The sequence below is a fragment of the Ambystoma mexicanum genome, chromosome 10 (assembly GCF_040938575.1).
Source record: "Ambystoma mexicanum isolate Mex_15411 chromosome 10, UKY_AmexF1_1, whole genome shotgun sequence".
NCBI classification, from domain to species: Eukaryota; Metazoa; Chordata; class Amphibia; order Caudata; family Ambystomatidae; genus Ambystoma; species Ambystoma mexicanum.
In genome coordinates, this window is record NC_090932.1 from 709,655,483 (window position 1) to 709,674,258 (window position 18,776).

Consider the following 18,776-nt stretch of genomic DNA (forward strand, 5'->3'; position numbering starts at 1 on the left):
GTGCAACGGACGATACCTAATATGCTTTGGAATGATGGAAACACTTGAAAACATACATCATACCACACCCCACGCTTACTCTCCCCCTTACACCACCACTCATCTAGAACACAGAGATACTATGACACCATTCGGTATAACTTTTCTCATATCTACATCTCCCGCTTACTCCACATCACTCTAAGTAATCATTGCTGGTTGCACACCCCCCAGCCAGGCGTTCTCCTCAGGCCTAACGCAGCCACACTCGTTCTGGGTAAAACCGACCAGAGCGAACACATACTCCTGACCTCTCAACCACCACACCTGCAGCTAAGAAGCAGCTACCACTCGATTTCCGCACCAGCTGCACACGTACCTGGTGCGCACACGCACTTTTGGACTCCCTCTACTCTCTCTACTGACCTGAACTTCGGTTCCCAAGGGCGTTCAACCTACCAGCGCCTTCAGACCATACCAATGGTATATAAGGTGCTAGCTATATAAATGCAAATAGTTTTACAAAGGCAGCGGGCGCCCCTCTCTCGCAAGAACAGACATGATAACCTGTTCAGTGGTTATTAACCACTTGAGAGTTCGCAGCCACTGCTTTTACTCACTGTGCCTTTCACAGATGGGAAATATCCATTTGCATATCAGTCTTTGTCCTGCCCAGGGGCAGTCCAGCACCGAAATACAATGGCAATTCCAATCTGAACGAGAGTACCACCAGCAACCCCATACACGTGTTTCACCCTTGTTGGGGATCATCAGTGAGGTGAAGCTGATGCCTCTCTAAGCACAGTGAGAGGGAGACCACGTCTGGTTGCCCCCAGGAGACCTAGGGTTACCAATCCCAGGTTCCTTAACAAATAGTTTTACAAAGGCAGCGGGCGCCCCTCTCTCGCAAGAACAGACATGATAACCTGTTCAGTGGTTATTAACCACTTGAGAGTTCGCAGCCACTGCTTTTACTCACTGTGCCTTTCACAGATGGGAAATATCCATTTGCATATCAGTCTTTGTCCTGCCCAGGGGCAGTCCAGCACCGAAATACAATGGCAATTCCAATCTGAACGAGAGTACCACCAGCAACCCCATACACGTGTTTCACCCTTGTTGGGGATCATCAGTGAGGTGAAGCTGATGCCTCTCTAAGCACAGTGAGAGGGAGACCACGTCTGGTTGCCCCCAGGAGACCTAGGGTTACCAATCCCAGGTTCCTTAACAAATAGTTTTACAAAGGCAGCGGGCGCCCCTCTCTCGCAAGAACAGACATGATAACCTGTTCAGTGGTTATTAACCACTTGAGAGTTCGCAGCCACTGCTTTTACTCACTGTGCCTTTCACAGATGGGAAATATCCATTTGCATATCAGTCTTTGTCCTGCCCAGGGGCAGTCCAGCACCGAAATACAATGGCAATTCCAATCTGAACGAGAGTACCACCAGCAACCCCATACACGTGTTTCACCCTTGTTGGGGATCATCAGTGAGGTGAAGCTGATGCCTCTCTAAGCACAGTGAGAGGGAGACCACGTCTGGTTGCCCCCAGGAGACCTAGGGTTACCAATCCCAGGTTCCTTAACAAATAGTTTTACAAAGGCAGCGGGCGCCCCTCTCTCGCAAGAACAGACATGATAACCTGTTCAGTGGTTATTAACCACTTGAGAGTTCGCAGCCACTGCTTTTACTCACTGTGCCTTTCACAGATGGGAAATATCCATTTGCATATCAGTCTTTGTCCTGCCCAGGGGCAGTCCAGCACCGAAATACAATGGCAATTCCAATCTGAACGAGAGTACCACCAGCAACCCCATACACGTGTTTCACCCTTGTTGGGGATCATCAGTGAGGTGAAGCTGATGCCTCTCTAAGCACAGTGAGAGGGAGACCACGTCTGGTTGCCCCCAGGAGACCTAGGGTTACCAATCCCAGGTTCCTTAACAAATAGTTTTACAAAGGCAGCGGGCGCCCCTCTCTCGCAAGAACAGACATGATAACCTGTTCAGTGGTTATTAACCACTTGAGAGTTCGCAGCCACTGCTTTTACTCACTGTGCCTTTCACAGATGGGAAATATCCATTTGCATATCAGTCTTTGTCCTGCCCAGGGGCAGTCCAGCACCGAAATACAATGGCAATTCCAATCTGAACGAGAGTACCACCAGCAACCCCATACACGTGTTTCACCCTTGTTGGGGATCATCAGTGAGGTGAAGCTGATGCCTCTCTAAGCACAGTTCTTGCGAGAGAGGGGCGCCCGCTACCTTTGTAAAACTATTTGTTAAGGAACCTGGGATTGGTAACCCTAGGTCTCCTGGGGGCAACCAGACGTGGTCTCCCTCTCACTGTGCTTAGAGAGGCATCAGCTTCACCTCACTGATGATCCCCAACAAGGGTGAAACACGTGTATGGGGTTGCTGGTGGTACTCTCGTTCAGATTGGAATTGCCATTGTATTTCGGTGCTGGACTGCCCCTGGGCAGGACAAAGACTGATATGCAAATGGATATTTCCCATCTGTGAAAGGCACAGTGAGTAAAAGCAGTGGCTGCGAACTCTCAAGTGGTTAATAACCACTGAACAGGTTATCATGTCTGTTCTTGCGAGAGAGGGGCGCCCGCTACCTTTGTAAAACTATATAAATGCAAAATAACATAACATAACTACGTTTAGCCTGCCACACTTCAACCCTCACAAATGCTCCCCAAATGTTTGTTACTGCATCTCCCATCAAGAGCCCTAAGCAGCAAAGTAAAAAAGGAGGATTCATGGGAAATGTATTTTAAAACATATGCAAGTTGCGCATCCCTGTTTTAATTTTTCATGGAGGTGTGCCGGTGGGGAGGCGGGCGGGGGTTTGCAGTCCCATTTACCTAGCTCACAGCCTGCAGGTGGTCATCTTGTCCACATGTTGACTAATCTCCCTTTGGCATTTAGCCAAATGTAATAGTGTCATTTGATGTCACCGTTTGTGATTTACTACATGTCTGATCCCTGGGACTCATGCTCACTGACAGACAGCGAGGAGACACAGATAGTGGTGCTATTGTTTGTTTGCTGTTGTAGTTGCAGTAATTGATTGTAAATAAACACATCCATATGTGCATCCATGAATGGATGAGTCTGCATTCATCAGGAGTATCCTGTAGGGGGGACATTTGTGGTGGGTGTGTCCTGGAGAGTCCTCGGAGGTGACGTGGGAATCGGCCTGAAGCGGATTAGAGAGAGACTTGCCTGGCAAAGAGGGGAGGAATGCAGACATAGCAATTGGGGTTAGCGTGCAATAATGGCCCCGCAGAGCATTTACATGAATTCATGTATTTCGTCTTTGCAGTGCTGGGTATAATCCCCTGGACAATCTTGCAGGGACAAATGACAAAAAGAAAAGTGTATTTTTTTTGAAACCCTGCTTGATACTGAACATAGTGAGCACACTCTGGAATAGAATGCACACACGTGGAGGGTATAAGCAGATGCTGAAGTTGAGCTGCTCACCCTCGGGGATAATAGCTTGCAATGGGTATTTGGACAACGCGGCGTGATATTCTTCCTTGGAACCAAGGTGTGAGGGTTACTTAATTGATTTGGAAGTCAGGAATGACATGCAGTCATATTAGAAGAGTAGGGTGTCAACAAGTGTATGGGGCAACGGGTTGATGACTAAAGGAAGATGGAGATGGAAGCCTTAGGCGTGGTGTGGCAGTGACATTGGGGGTGGGGGGATGCTAAGGTTACCATCATGTAATGTTGGGGTGAAAGAAATGGTTATGGGCTCTTCCTGGCTGGGTTCTTTCTCTTTGATGTATTGAATTCTAGAGACCCTGGCAGTGCCTCCTGGACTCCTCCCTGAAACATCAGCTGCCTATGCTCCTTTTGTACACTATTCCTGAACAGGTGCTTATTGTCCCTTTGGAGGTTCAAATGCTGCATCTGGCTGCATAGTTTTGTAAGCATGTGCAGAATCGAGGGCTCAGGGGCTGCATTCTGGCCCGCATGTTCCCCGGCCTTTATCTGACAGTAATTCCTTTACATACACAGGACATTGCTGAACCTCCTGAATCTCAGCTTCACCACTTAGACGTAGCAGATTCTGAATCCTGTTTGTTCCTCACGCAATGGTATACATCACTGGCTTTCTCTGAGCCTACAACACCTCCACTGCATCGCTGAGGTCATATGGAGGTTGTTATCGCCCTGGACCTTTCTCCGACTCGACTCCATGGCGTCATCCTTTTGCAACACCTCCTTCAAAATGGCGTTCCATGGGGCAGCCAAGCACTAAAGAAAAGAAGCATACAGCATGTTAATGTTGTGGACCCTCACAATTTCGAAGATAACAGCAACTCCAAAAATGGTACTCCATGCAGCCTAAAATCCTTCCAATGCCAATGTAAAATGTATGGTCTCATCACAAAGCAGAAGAGCTCAACTAACTGCACTGTACCCACATTCAATTGCAAAACATTGCATTTACACTATAGAAAAATACTAACACCTTCACCAATAGAAAGAACACAACATACATTAAAGTCCCCTTAAAATATCAAAGCCTTCCAATGTCAAAAGAAAAAGGAAAAGCCCAGCGTTTTTTATTATGATCTCTAACTTTGCAGCTATTGACATCCACCTAGTTCTAAAAGGGATGTACAAATAATGCCCGCATGCAGCTGATTTCAGAATGTTATAAGATTATTCAATGCTATTGCTGACCCAAAATAAAGTTCTTTCAAATACTGGGAACGCGTTTTTCTAATTAGAAATGAACAGGATAACATGTTGGTTGTCCCATGGATTCAAAGCACATGCATGGTGCTAAAAATATGTTCTACTGCATTATAAACAATTCTTCCAGATGTGCCTTCAACACAACTGAATTCACTACTTGCATACGGTTGGTATGGTATTAAATGATTGTTGAATGTCCTATGTTGAATAATTTCCAGAATGGGGTGGTCACAGAGCTGGAGAGTATACTTGTTGCTGAGGTCGAACTGGCACCAGCAGATGTCATGTGTTTGTGCAGGTGGTGCTAGATTTGGTTTCAAGTGTTATTTGATCACTAAGGCAATCGTGGTTTCTCAGAACTGATTCCTAGGGACGGGAAGAGATCTGTCCCCCGACTCATTTCTGAAAGGAAGGAAGATTTCTTCGATGTATTTCACTGCAAAAGATCCTTTTTTTTACAAATAAAATACTAGTCAGTAATTTAAGAAGATGTGGGATCATCTATATCAATGTTTATTTAAAAGGTGATGAGTGTCGTTCTAAATATTCTGTTTGGTCATTGGGAAGTTATCACCTGTGCACTGTTAGGGAGTGCCACAACTTTATGCATGCACATTTTCTGATCATCAGATATGTCATGTTTATATTGATTACATGTGTTTGTATTTTTGTCTACATATTTTATGCAGAACCTCCATGAAATTGAAAAAGGAAATTCAATAGAACACAAAAGGCATCCTTACAAATTGCAATCTACACAAGATTGCACTGTAGCCCCTGTGACAAAGTGAGGGATCAGCAGAAGATTTGAGACAAGCATTAGCATTCAACAACACCTTTATATTTATGACACTCAGTGGGAAATTGGATTAAGAATAAATTAATATTGATGAATCTCATTAAAATGATGTTAAGGTTTGTAATTAACACAACTGTAAAATAGTATTCATAAGCTCTGGAGATACGCTTCTGATAGGACTGTGGTTTGATGTGCCAAAGGCTACCGAGTTCCTTTTTTTGAGTTGAGGCTGAACCTATCTCACTTATGTATTAAAGGGAAACGAAAAGTAATTTACAGATCTTTGTGGTTGCAGGTCATCCAGCATCCCTTCCGTCTGCTTCTGGTATACTTATTATTATTATTATTATTATTATTATTATTATTATTATTATTATTATTATTATTATTATTATTATTATTATTATTAATAGTAGTAGTAGTAGTATTATTATTACTACTATTACTTTATTTCTTAATGCAGACTTACCTTGAGAGCAGTGGAATGCAGTACACGGTCTGTGTAGCCAGAGTTTGGACTGGTGTCTTTTAGAAGCAGCACAGTTCCTGTCCGTGCATCATTGTGTGCGTCCATGGATATTAGTCATTGTTCATTTATTTCTGAAAAAGCCGCGTTTTGAGAGCTTTGTGGATTTGGAGAATTGTGGAGGCATTTTGAGCGTATGTAATGGTCATGTTCAAGCAAGTGAGTCCAGCCGTTCAGTCGATTAGCTCCCTGAAATGCATGTGCCACCAGGTATGTGGTGCTTTGCCACTAGGTACTCGGGTTGCTACTTGTGACTGCTTTGTAAATGATACATACAATCTTGAGCAGTACACTGGTCTAGAGAGGAAGCCCATGTGGTTTACATAGGATGGAGGTTATTCTGTAAAATATCTATGCACCGGTAATGAAGCATGCCGCAGCATGATGGACTGCTTTAAGAGATCTTGGAGCTCTATCAGGGGGCGTTTCCGCCATCACAGGGCAAAACCGCAAGGGTCTGCACTGCAGTCTGGAAGTCTTGTGGCTGGATTATGGGTTTGGATTTACAAAGGAAGGTAGTACTACGCTATTGTTAAAAGATTCCAGCCCAAATGCTGGCTACCAGCACTCTGTACAGCACGCTGCTGCTCTCAAGCTAGGTCTGCACTTTAAGCAATACAATGCAATTAATATAAAATAGAAATGCTGGAGTATTGGAGATGGGCCATTTGGGCCTTATTGGTTATGTGTTTCTGGAAGGACAGGTTGCTTTCATAAGTGAAGCTTAACAGTTTTGCTGAAGCAGAGAGTTGTGGTTCAAATCCTTTAAGGCGCATATCATTGAGACATGGTTGGGCGAGTTGTTGATTGCGCGAGATTGTGAAGCTAATTCAGACTTAGAGGGGTTAAGTTTGAAGTAGGTAGTCTACATCCAGGTCTGGATGATAGCTAGTCCATCGCTGAGACACGTGATGCCATATGGGCTTTTTACTCTTATGTATTACTGGGTATCATCCTTGTATTAGTTCATGGATTTATCAAGATTTTTAAAGAAGGAAAAGGTGGCCAGAGGCTCCATGCAAAGGTGACTGCGGATCAGTGAGAGGATGAAGCATTCAGGGCCACACAGGAGACTGGGGATTGGTCAGAATTAAACCTGTTTATGTGGACAGCCTTTTGTCTGTCCATGAGGTTGGAGGTAAACCAAATCAGGACAGTGCAAGTGAATGCCATTCTGTTGGTCAGGAGGATTTGGTGGCTGATGGTGTTGAATGTAGCTGAGAGGTCAAAAGGGACAAGGAGGCATGGATCACTGATGTGTGTGATTGGGAGGGCTGTTTCTGTGCTGCACATGGGGCAGATCCCCAACTGATAGTCTTTTAGGTGGGGTAGTTGTTCAATTATGGTGAGAAGTTTTGTAGACACTACTTTTACAATAGTGGCTGATAAATGGGAGGTTTTGTATCAGGCAGTAGTTGGTCAGGTTGTCTGGTTGTAGGGTCTGTTGTTTTCAAAAGAGTTCATACAACAGCAGTCTTGAGGGCGTCCAGGGATAATACTTCTATGAGGGAGGAATTATGATGATAAAGAGCGTGTTGCGCTCCAGGCCTGTCTGTTGCTTAACAATGGTTATTGTCAGAGTGGGAGGTACGTTTGTGGGACACAATAATTTTTAGGCAGTCTGCAGGTGAGGGAGAAGAGAATTAATTCCTGAGGAACAGTATGTGTGTTCGGGTGGGTGAGGGGGCAGTGCTGGGATGGATTGATTTGATGATCTGTTGGACTTTGTGTCTTTTTTCAATGAAAATAACTGAGGTTGTCACTTTTTTTTACTTTGTTGAAGCAACCACAGTGTTGTGTGAAGGGTTAGCGTATTGCTTCACTACTTTGAAGTGTGTGTTGCTCCTGTTAGAGACTGCAACATTGTTAGTGGAGTAATAGCACCAGTAATAGCACTTTCGCCTCGGTAATCAGAAACCTATTGTTGGCACACACAGATTTGAGGTTGGTGAGATCTCAGGGGTTACAGTTTTTGCACCACCATTCTCTAGATTGAGAATGTGTTGGAGGTGAGCCAGGGCTATACAAATGGATGGATGGTTTGCTCTTACTGAGGCTAATTTTTAGGGGGCATGAGTGCCCAATAGTTACATAGCAGAGTTGTTGAATAATTCTAGGAGGACCTTTGTGGGCAGGGTCAAGTGGGTAATCGACCTTGTGTTGTTTTGTTTTCAGAGTCGGACTTGCAGACTTTAATATCTTTGAGAAAGACATCATTATTGTGTGCTAATATTGCAGACGAGAGTAAGTTGGAGATGTCAGTGAAACCATCACTGCTTTGAGGTGGTCTGTAGATGAGGTGGAAGGTGAAGAATTCCTTGTGTGATGAAAGGACCTCATAGCAGAGTGATTTGAACAGGCTTGTTCTGGGAAAGAGAATAATGGAGCATTGCACCTGTGAATGATTGCCGTTCCACCTTCTGCCCTCTCTGGCCAATTGGCATGTCGTATGCAGTAGCTGGGGGTGGGGGATATGATGATGATGAAAACATGGGTGAAGGACAGGGTAAAAAACAGAAGAGGGGACTGCACTGAAATTTAAACAGAAATCGCAAACATGTAAAGAGTTTTATAGCTAGTAATTATGTTTAAATGGATGCGTTTTTTTAAATGGACTTTCTTCCAAAGCCCCAATAACACCCTGCAAAACATTTCTGGGCAAAGACTGATCAGAACACAAACACACTCCTCCAGGAGGCAAACCGAAAGGTTCCAAGAGTTCAATGATACAGTTATAGGCAAATATTTGGCAAAACAAACAAGTATTTAATAATAATAAGAATTATTTAGCTTTTATATAAGCGCTATGAACACTCAGGTATCTGAGCGCTGCTTATTATTACCCACAGTGTGTGGTGCTCATTTATCGACCTCGGAAGGATGAAAGGCTGAGTTTGGCCTTGCCGGGATTAGAAACTGCATCGGCAGGCTCTGCACTGATGTCAAAGTGAGCGCTCCACTTGCTGTGCTATCGGACCGGCTGTTCAAATAATAGCAAGTTCAAAGAACAAAAATGATAATTCAACAAAACTAAAATGTTTGTTATAATAACCTAATACCATCAAAGCATCCAGCATAGGGATAGTAATTGTTATGCACTTACAAGAACCTTAATAACAATGATCAGTAGTCATGGTAATGTGAAGAACATACATAAAAAAGATTCACAGTATGGTAGGGCTCACAAGTACAGTTGGTAAAATCAAATTTGAACACACACGGAGGGTGATACTTTATAGATTCCTACATGTTTTGGGACCTTCAAGCCGCATCATCAGGGATGAACCCTCAATAATTTCTGTAAATTACAAAAATCACAATATTAGGCTACAGTTTTTCTCAAAATTAAATGGGAAACTTTTATTGAAAGATGCAGAACATTGAGGGGGTTACCTAACCTTTAGAATGTCCAACTTAGCAGGAAAAACACTGTGTTAAACAAACAGGGACCCAGAAGTAATCCAATGTCTGCCTGTTGTGTCCTAAATAAATCACCAATAAAAAACAATAAAGAACAGTCTCACAGAAAATAGGATATAAAGCCACCACCACACCTCTAATGCAATCAAGTGATCAAAAATACATGAAAGTTAAAAGCACACATTTGGAAAATGAGCAGAAAATTCTATATTTTCTGCAACTCTAAAGAGCAGACAAGAATTGAAGTGTAACTAGAAACGGCTTAAGAACTCATGCAAACGTTTCCTTTAACCCACAACAATGTGCTGAAACTTACAAGGTATAGTACCTTAGACCAACAATGTGATGGAAAGCTGACCGAAGATTGCTTAGAAATTGCTATAGAATATAGACACAAAAAATAAAAGCAATACATTAATAACCAACTAATAACAGGGAAAAAAGTAAGGAAAAGAAACCCTAAAGTCGAAATGACATCTATGCTTACCACTGAGATGACTAAGCCGTGGAGAAAGTTGCTGGGCCTCCAGCTCCATTCATAAATATTTGGTTCCAGAAAATAGTATTTACTTCCGGCTTTGTAGAGCGGAAAGGTCCTGGGCCGGAACAGTTGCCATGCTGGAGTGGTGAAGAAACAGTAAAAGCCTTTATTAAGGTAAAGAAGCTATATGACAGCTTAAGAAAAGTCAAAAATGCACGCCCCATCAAAAAACAAGGTATATTGAAAAATACATAAATAAATAAATAAATAAAGGACAAACGTTGTCCAAACGAAAGAGAAAAGCAAAATCATTTATAATTCTCTGATGACAGCGCGATGTGAAACATCAGGTGCCCGGCTCCCAGGGGGGATAGGCAGTCCAGCATCTACAACAGCAGTTGCATGCTGAACTAAGAGGTAAGTATCCACAATAAGCAGGAACAGGACAGGGTAAATTGTGTTTTGGTGATGAAGAGGGGGCCACACTTGTACGAGATGAGGTTTGCAATCTCGGCAGTGTAAACGACTGCTCAGTGAGCATTGATCCGCATGAAGGGATGCTTGATCTGTGCGTGTTCCATGGAGGCCAGGGGGATATTCGTCAAGTTCGCATGGATTGCACAGGGCACTTGGCCATTCAAACCCTAATGAGTGTATGGATGGTCAGTGAAGGGAGGAGACACATGGCAATGTCTTTTGGGACATAGTTGTGTAGTAACTACTTTGCGGGTGATATGTGGATTGGTCCTTGTCCCTATCAGGCCTGAGCAGACACAAACAGTTGAGGTCCTTGTCTTGGTCTGTCCTTTGCTGTGAATGCCGGCAATGATGGTGCCTATGGAGGGCTGGTGAATTAGGTGGTGGGCAGAGCAGCTGAGTGGCAGGGCCTGATCACATGGCCATCAGCCTCCTCAAAACTTCCTGCCTGGCTCTGCCCTTAAGTCTTTAAGCAGCCACCAGGACGGCCGTAAACTGGAGGTGCGTAGGGCAGAAGAAAGGTAGGCCCTGACCACATGAGCTGAAGCCTTCCCAATGCTGTCTGTCTGGAGCAGCCCTACATAGGTCCACCTGGGCAGTGATTGTCGGGCTTGTCAATGACAGTTTATGTATTTGCTCACTTAACTTGATTTTTGTTTTAGCTGCTGTCATTTTAGGCCTCACCAAAAGTGATGGAATGTGCTGAGACAACCACCATCAACTCAAGTCTCACCTCAGTTGGAGCCTTCCTTTCATGGCTAGTGAAATCTCCTAGGGCAGGTTCTTGATTAGCCTGCTGGGTTCTGGTGAACCCTCCTGTCCCTGTCATATGCAGATCCTTCGTGGCTCATATGCTTGAGGAGCCTCCCTAGCTCAGGTTAGTCCTCTACGATTGGAACTATGTTCTGTTATTGTGTCTGTCTAGTATTGTTGCTCTTTGGGTCTGTAAACATTGGGCCTGCCAATCTTCGTGACTAGGTTCAGGCGGAGCTGTCCCATCCTGGCTGGTTATTGTTTGCATCCCAGCTCAGAACCCCCTGACTCTCAGTACCCTCTATCACTTCTGTTCCTCTTGCTTGGCCATTACCTACTCTCTGTAAGGAGCGTGCTGTCTGTGTTATGTAAGGCGGCACAAGACACATTGATTTGGGGTAAGAGCTCTCTTTATTCATAGAACCTTAACAGCGCTATAGCTGCTTTCTTTCGTGTAGTTCTCGAACTCCTCACAGAATTTGTGCACAACAGAGGAGACAAACCATAACAGTCCGCTTTCTCATCCTCCTCTATGACTCTTCTCTGACTCCAAACCTACTCCAAGGGGTATCAGGTAATATTATCCCCATAAATAATGTCGCCATATATGTAGTCACCGGGAAACGGCATAAGCAACATGATTTAGGGGGATAATATATGGGGTAAATGAGAGCGGGGGTTGTGAGGGTGTCCCCCGGTCCATTTAAAATAATTTGGGGGTTGCAGGGGTTTCCCCCTGCAGGTTCCATGTGATAATATAGCCGCAAAAAAACAGTGCCATTCTTGTATGGTGACATTTTCGTGGGGATATCATCACATGCAACCCTGCAGGGGCATACTTTATTCTACTTCCTTCCCTTATAGTCATGCCTTCCTCCTCCTTGAACTTTCCCTTCTCCAGCATAAATATGTTCCTTGCAGTCATCCTTCCACCTCCTTCCTCCTCTGGCACAGCTGAGTAAGGCAAGTATGCACTCAAACCTCACCACACCCCGAGTGACGAAACAGAGCCCCGTATACTTCACCTAGACCAGGATCCTGCTCGCTGATTGGATGGGTCACTCAGATGGTTTCTTGATCTGATTGAGCCTTCGGTCCTCCATTAAACTATCCTTGGCTCACCGTGTTTTCGCCGTTGGACACACACAGCAGGCTGCATCCAGACAGGGCAAACTAAGATGGAGTTGCCACAAATCAGGTGGGTTGATGAAGATAACACAACTGGGAGTATGGACATAGTTGATGAGTCAAGCAAGCTTATCCCAAGGAACCATTTGACCAAAGGATGGTAAGATAACAGCATAACACTAACAAGTAGAAAAGCACAAAAGTTCTCCCAAATGTAGAACCCAAATGCACATACGAGTTGTGGCATGATCGTTTACATGTGCATGCAATAGTCCTTGTAAAAGGATAACATCTTTCAGCTGAAAGGACCTTTGGTGAAAGAAAGATTATCATTGCAAAAACAGCAATGTTAATAAGTGGAGCACGTTCCTGTCATGTGGAGATCTTTGTTCCAAAGTCTTCCAAAAAAAAGGCACGTCCACTCAAAACTAATGAAGCAATGGGGCGTGAGTAATACTATCAAAACACATGCGGCCTACTGAGGTTGTTCTGTCATCAGTGTTGTTGCATAATACAAGCAGTGTGTTTGTTTGTTTGTTTAGTCATTTATTGTGCGCGCCGGAACCCAGAGGTATCAGGACGCAGGTGAAAAGAGTGCATACAGCTTAGTTACAGAAGTTACTGAGCAAAGGTAAAAACAGTTTCCTCGGTGTTACAGGATGAGGGTAAAACAGTATAGTACAGGTATAGAGGCATGCATATGTAGACAACATGTCATAATTAACAAACATTTACATATTAGCAAATCTATATCAAAATACAGTGAAAGATCAATGAAAGTGGGCCATGACCCGGAGGTACTTTTATCACATGCTAGTAGCAGTGTTGTTGGCAAAGGAAGAGCTGAAACACATGTTCAACGGTGTAATTGCTACTCTCCTGACAGGGTTGGACTGGGTGATAACATTGCCTCGGGCACCAATGAAAAAGTGGCCCACAGTTACAAATGGCTATTCATTCCTTTTGTGGCACTGTTTGAATAGTACCCAAGGGGGAGTATTTTGATAACATTTGATCCAAATGTGCATTTTAAAGAATATGTATTCAGCAACACTGGGCAAAACTATTAGCCATATAGTGAAGTAACTCATGAAACTGGCCCACATTGGCCAACAAAGTGTCCCACTTTGACCAAATAAACTGGCCGACACCAGCATTTTGTGTTTTTGGTTCGGCCATGGGCCTATTGTCCCATAGGCCAGTCCACCCATGTCTCCGGAATGCTGACAGCGCAATCATGAAGGGCCTCAAATGCTCCACGCACCTCGTACCAGTATTTCACATTTTCAGCAATAAAGGGCAGAAGCCACCGCATGCTGCCACCGCATGCTGCCACGGCACCAACAACACAGAAGCAGGACACAAAGTTAACTCTCCACACACTGTTAGGCTGTCTTGCCTTGTGAGCCGAAAACAGTCCAACCTGTCCATTCCTTCGAATCCGGCCAAAAAGACCAATTTTCGGGAGGATGTGCAACTATCCTGAAGGGCAGTGGCTGTTTGTAATGGATTTTAATCACACACTGTTCTTATTGGATCTACACATGGCATCCACTGCAGAGGTTACCTTCAATAGGGGCTGCTTCATACACAATATTCCAAAATTATCTACTAGGGAGCACCACTCCTGCCTTTGCCCCATCCTCATTTCATAGCATGATGCATTCCTGCCTTTCTGCCCAATGGTTTGGGGGAAACGGATCTCTTCTAAATGGGGATGTTATGCATGCATTTCAGGGATTGGCATAAGGATGGGTCATGGCAGGCTGGCAGTGATCTGAGGCTGGCGGGCATGCAAGGCGGGAAGCTTGCTGTGGGCTTTCAGAACACAGGTTCATGAGAGGTGTGGTGCATGTGAGGCTGAGAGCATGTGAGGGTTGGAGTCAGCTATGCAGGGGGAATCATGCACTTCAGGGATATCTATGCAGGCTAGGAGGGCCATGCATGTTGGGCACGCAGGCTGCTGTCTTTTGAATACACATCAGGATTGGTGCCTTGTAGTGCAGCAGGACAAGAAGGGCTTGTTGCATCTTAGACTGTGGGATGCATGACGTCATGCCGGGCTAGGATGCCTGAAGGTTGAGGGTGCAACCACGGTTGGGAATTTGAGGTTTACAGGCAACTGAGAATTGGGGGGCTGAATATCATATGGCTCTGGGGCTGGGGGCATATTCGGGTTCTGTGCATTGGGACAGGTCATGTAGACCTGATGGTCAAGACGAGCGAAGATATAGTTTGTCTGGAGGGCATTCGAACATAAGCTTTTCTTATGACTCCTTTAATTCGTAACTCATGATATTAAATCGAATCAAGGTAATCCTCTCTACCCTCGGTTCCCATTTAACAAAAAATATCAGGGTCCCACCACATTTTTGGCTCAGTGCCCCAGAAACCCCTGAGGCTGCTGTGGCTAGCAAAATGGTAGCCATATAACCCATTCCTTCTGATACTGGGCAGCTGGCAGGGTGCCATCTTGGATCCTCCCTCAAAACTGTGAACTCTACTTACTGTTTTCAAGATATTGCATGTCCCCTACACAATCCAACGCAACATGTAACGTGCCATGTTTTATTTCTCACGCATACTTTTCTTTAAATTTTGCTGTTTGATAGTTAGATTGCTGACCCGGATCATGTCAGGAAATTGTAATGAGAAGCTGCATTACTTCTCAAATTAGAATATGAAATGGATTCAATATTTGATCATGAAGTTGCATTTTGCATGCAATCAAAATGCTCGTTAATGAATCATTGTGTATTCATGTTATCCCAGAGGTACATGTCGTAGCATGATAGGATGCTAGAATAATGGCCTGCATTACTTAATTGTCAGCTACGTTCACAACTCGGAAAGGATAGATCACGTGAGAAAGGTGATTAATAGGGAGGTCCCATTCAACATATTTTCCAGGGGAAGAATGTTCGTCTAAAAATATGGATAATATATGACTTTTCTGTTGTTAGAAGAGAATACATTTTTTTTTTTTTAATGAAGCTACCGCTTGAACACAGGGAATTTAAGAGTACCAGAACAAAAGGTAACTTTTGGATGAATCCTCCCGGATGTGTGGATTGGTTCAGATCTGTCCAGTAATGGGGGAGCACAAAAGGATGAAGGAAGGCAGGTCCCTTCTTTGTTCTATAAGTGATAAAACAGCATCACATGGAGGAAAACCCTTCTGACCTTAACACATATGATGCTTCTGCTGCCTCTGTCACTCTTTCTTTCTCTGATTAAGTGTAGGCAGTGTCTTTCTCTCAAAAGCAATATCAAAGAACAAAACGGGAGAAAATTCCGTCCTAACGATGAAAGCGTTATTTCTTGTTTTAATCACAGTGGGATCAGACAATGCGCTTTCTCATCTCGCTTTTTTCTCGCTGGCAAAAACTGTCAGCGAAAAAAGATTTCTGTTCAATTCCTTTAACTCTCATCGCTCCTTCGAACTTCATGATCCAGAGCTGAACTCGCCTTCTGTGAATGCGCTTTTTGCTCATCCTTGCTTTCACATCACAGCTGTTGGACTTACATGAAGCTCTTTCTATAGCAGTGCCCCTTGGGAAAGTGGCAAATCGAAGGGAGGGAGAGCGGTGCTCAGATCGCCTAAACTACCAGTACACTTGTCTGCTCAAATGGAATTGCCAGTTCCTTTTCACCATAAAAGCAGTATATTATTTATTTATTTATTTATGGGTTTTGCAATATGCTGAGAGCTTTGACATCCTTGTTTCTTACACACAGAATCAATGACGACAATATACACATGCTCCTACAGCTAATTCATTAGTCCAAATAAGCAAGTTACGCATTATGCGAAATCGTGCCAATTGCTTTAATGCTTGTTGGAAGGCTACGGTGACATCAAGCTATGGTGCATGCAAATATTCAAAATGATATCATAAGGCCTGAATTATAAAAACGTTCTGGCCCAAATCGCTCTACAATTTCTGCGTCGCACCTCCTCTCAACTTCACATCTTAGAATCCAACCACTGGAACTCATTCCCTCCATTGATCGTCTCGCCTCAGACACGTCAGTGCTATATGGTGTTACTTTCCTCTATTGTACTTCAGCAGCAGCCTGACGGGCACAAGGCACACAATGGCCACATTCAGACAGATGCTCCTTCGGCGCGACTTCCACATCCCTCTTGCTAGCTCTCTCTCCTGCGCGGCGCCCCATACTCTACACATAGCTGTCCAGTCTTTCTGTCTTTTCAGCTTTTCAGCTTCCTTAGCCTCCTACCTATACTCCTCCTCAATTTCAAAAGTGCACAACATGGGGCTACCCTTCTACTGCTGCACATGCTCCTTCATACTGCTCCACTGGCCTCTGGGACATGCGCAGCACTTCAACGCCATGAATTATGGGAGGAGGTGATATAGAAATCCAAGGTAGCATAACATAGCAAAGTGTAGGATACACTTGCACATCTCCTTTATCTGCTGAAGGACACCATGTTGGGTATTCACTACAGGATCCTGTCCACGGAGATCCTAAATGCCCATATCCAGAGACTGCCTTTCCGTCAGGCAGCGCGCATGTTCACACACCTGGGCTGCTCGGCATTGCTATGCCCATCCATGTGTTTGTGCCTCCCATGTTCACATACAGCATTCACAGAAGACGATGCATGGGCATGCCCTTCCTCTTCCTTGCCTCTATTTGGAACACACTTAGGGAAGTATGCAATGCACAGAAGTTTGAATTTTGACCCTCCCTGTGTTTTCTTCATCTCAGTATTTAGGAACAAGACCCACTGCTCCACCTTTCCAAAATGTGCATTGTTCCCTCCTTTTTACAAACCCATGTCCCACGTCAATGCTGGGAGCTAATGTATTTTTAAGCGTCACCTGAGGATGACATTTTCATATGGGGCAAATGTACTTCCAGAACAGAATTGCCATCTAAGCTTACGAAGCAGATAGCCAAGCTTCCAGGACTGCCCCACCCCCTACTGATTCAGATCTACACCCTCTTGGTCAAAAACTGTTTCAACAGGAAAACCTAATGAGATCTTGTTACTCAATCCTAACCCCAGGCAGGATACTTCAGCACAGGTTTTGACTAATTCTCCAAATAATATTGATTTGTTAGCCATGAATGGTTGCCACAGGGAGGTAATCTTAAGTGGAATCAAATGGCGCTGCCGTGGATGACGGTGGCAAACTAATCCATCCGTGTGTGCATTGTTGTGATGCGGAGGGTCCTCCCTAAGTGGTCACCTTGCTTTCGTGGATAAGGTGACCAGTGTATATGGTGAATACAGGTTTCATTGTAGGGCATCTTGTAGTCAAACCTGATTCTTTGTGCATGAGGCCCTCAGAGCGATGGTCAGTTTGATTTAGAACCATAGCATCAGTAAACAAGGTTGATCAGATCACACACCTTTCTGATGAAGATATATATATTTATTTAAACAGTAGAAAGTACTTTCTTCTGTTCCTCAGAATATGCAAGGCTTTAAGAACACAGCTCATGTATGGAGCACAGGCAAGCAAAGCATGCCTGTGATCGCATAGCTGTTCTATCAAGGTTCTTGAGAGTGAAATGTTCACCACAGACTATGGACTGCAGAACACAGGGTTCAATCCTGGTGGCACTGAATCAGTCCACCATCCTTCCAAGATGTATATACCAGGTGCCATTACATTTGGAAATAAAAGCACCAATTATTGCAGTGCTTAGAAGTGGGAGGCTTACAGGCTGGAGGAATTTGGCATTAAGCGCTACATACAAATGCTATTGTTAAAAAATGTGACTCTTTGAGCGACTGCACTACGCTGCAATTATGCATCTCAAAGCTATAATTAGGCCTCAGTCACTCCTTGGCTGGCATGCAAAGTGATTGTATAGGTTGGATCACCATAAACAAAGGTGACAACCTTTGTTTGTGGTATTAATAATGCTAGTGTCATATTTTTGCTAAAGATTTGTTGGCAGCTGAAAATGACTTATGTCTAAAGTCATACTTAAAACTATCTTTCTGCGAAAATTGTAATGAAGAATTCTTCCAATGAACTTTGCTTTCTTTGCCTGAAATGTTTCCCTTCACTGGGCATAGGATGGACGTTTAGAGATATCTGCTTATCTGGGCTGCATACACTTTCAAATTTGCACAGAGAAGATCAATGTTTCTAGAGTGACACCCAGAAATGTCTGCCTACAACCTCAACGTTGCAGTCCCTACTGTGTCCAGAGCTAACTATCAAAGCTGGTGATCCTGTTCTTCGCACGTGCATGCTAAGGTGACCTCACTCAGAGAGGAAGCCATTTTGACATACAAAGTAAGTGAAGAATGAGGAGAGTGGTACACTTAACAAAATAGCTTTAAAACAATACAATAAAAAGACAAAAGTCAGGAAGGAAATAAGTTCAAAGATTTCACTGATGATCAGAAGGACAGATTTCTCAAACACATTTTACATAATTGTGATGTAGGTTCCTCAATGGTTCATAAATGACTCTCTAGATGCTTTGCCCTACAA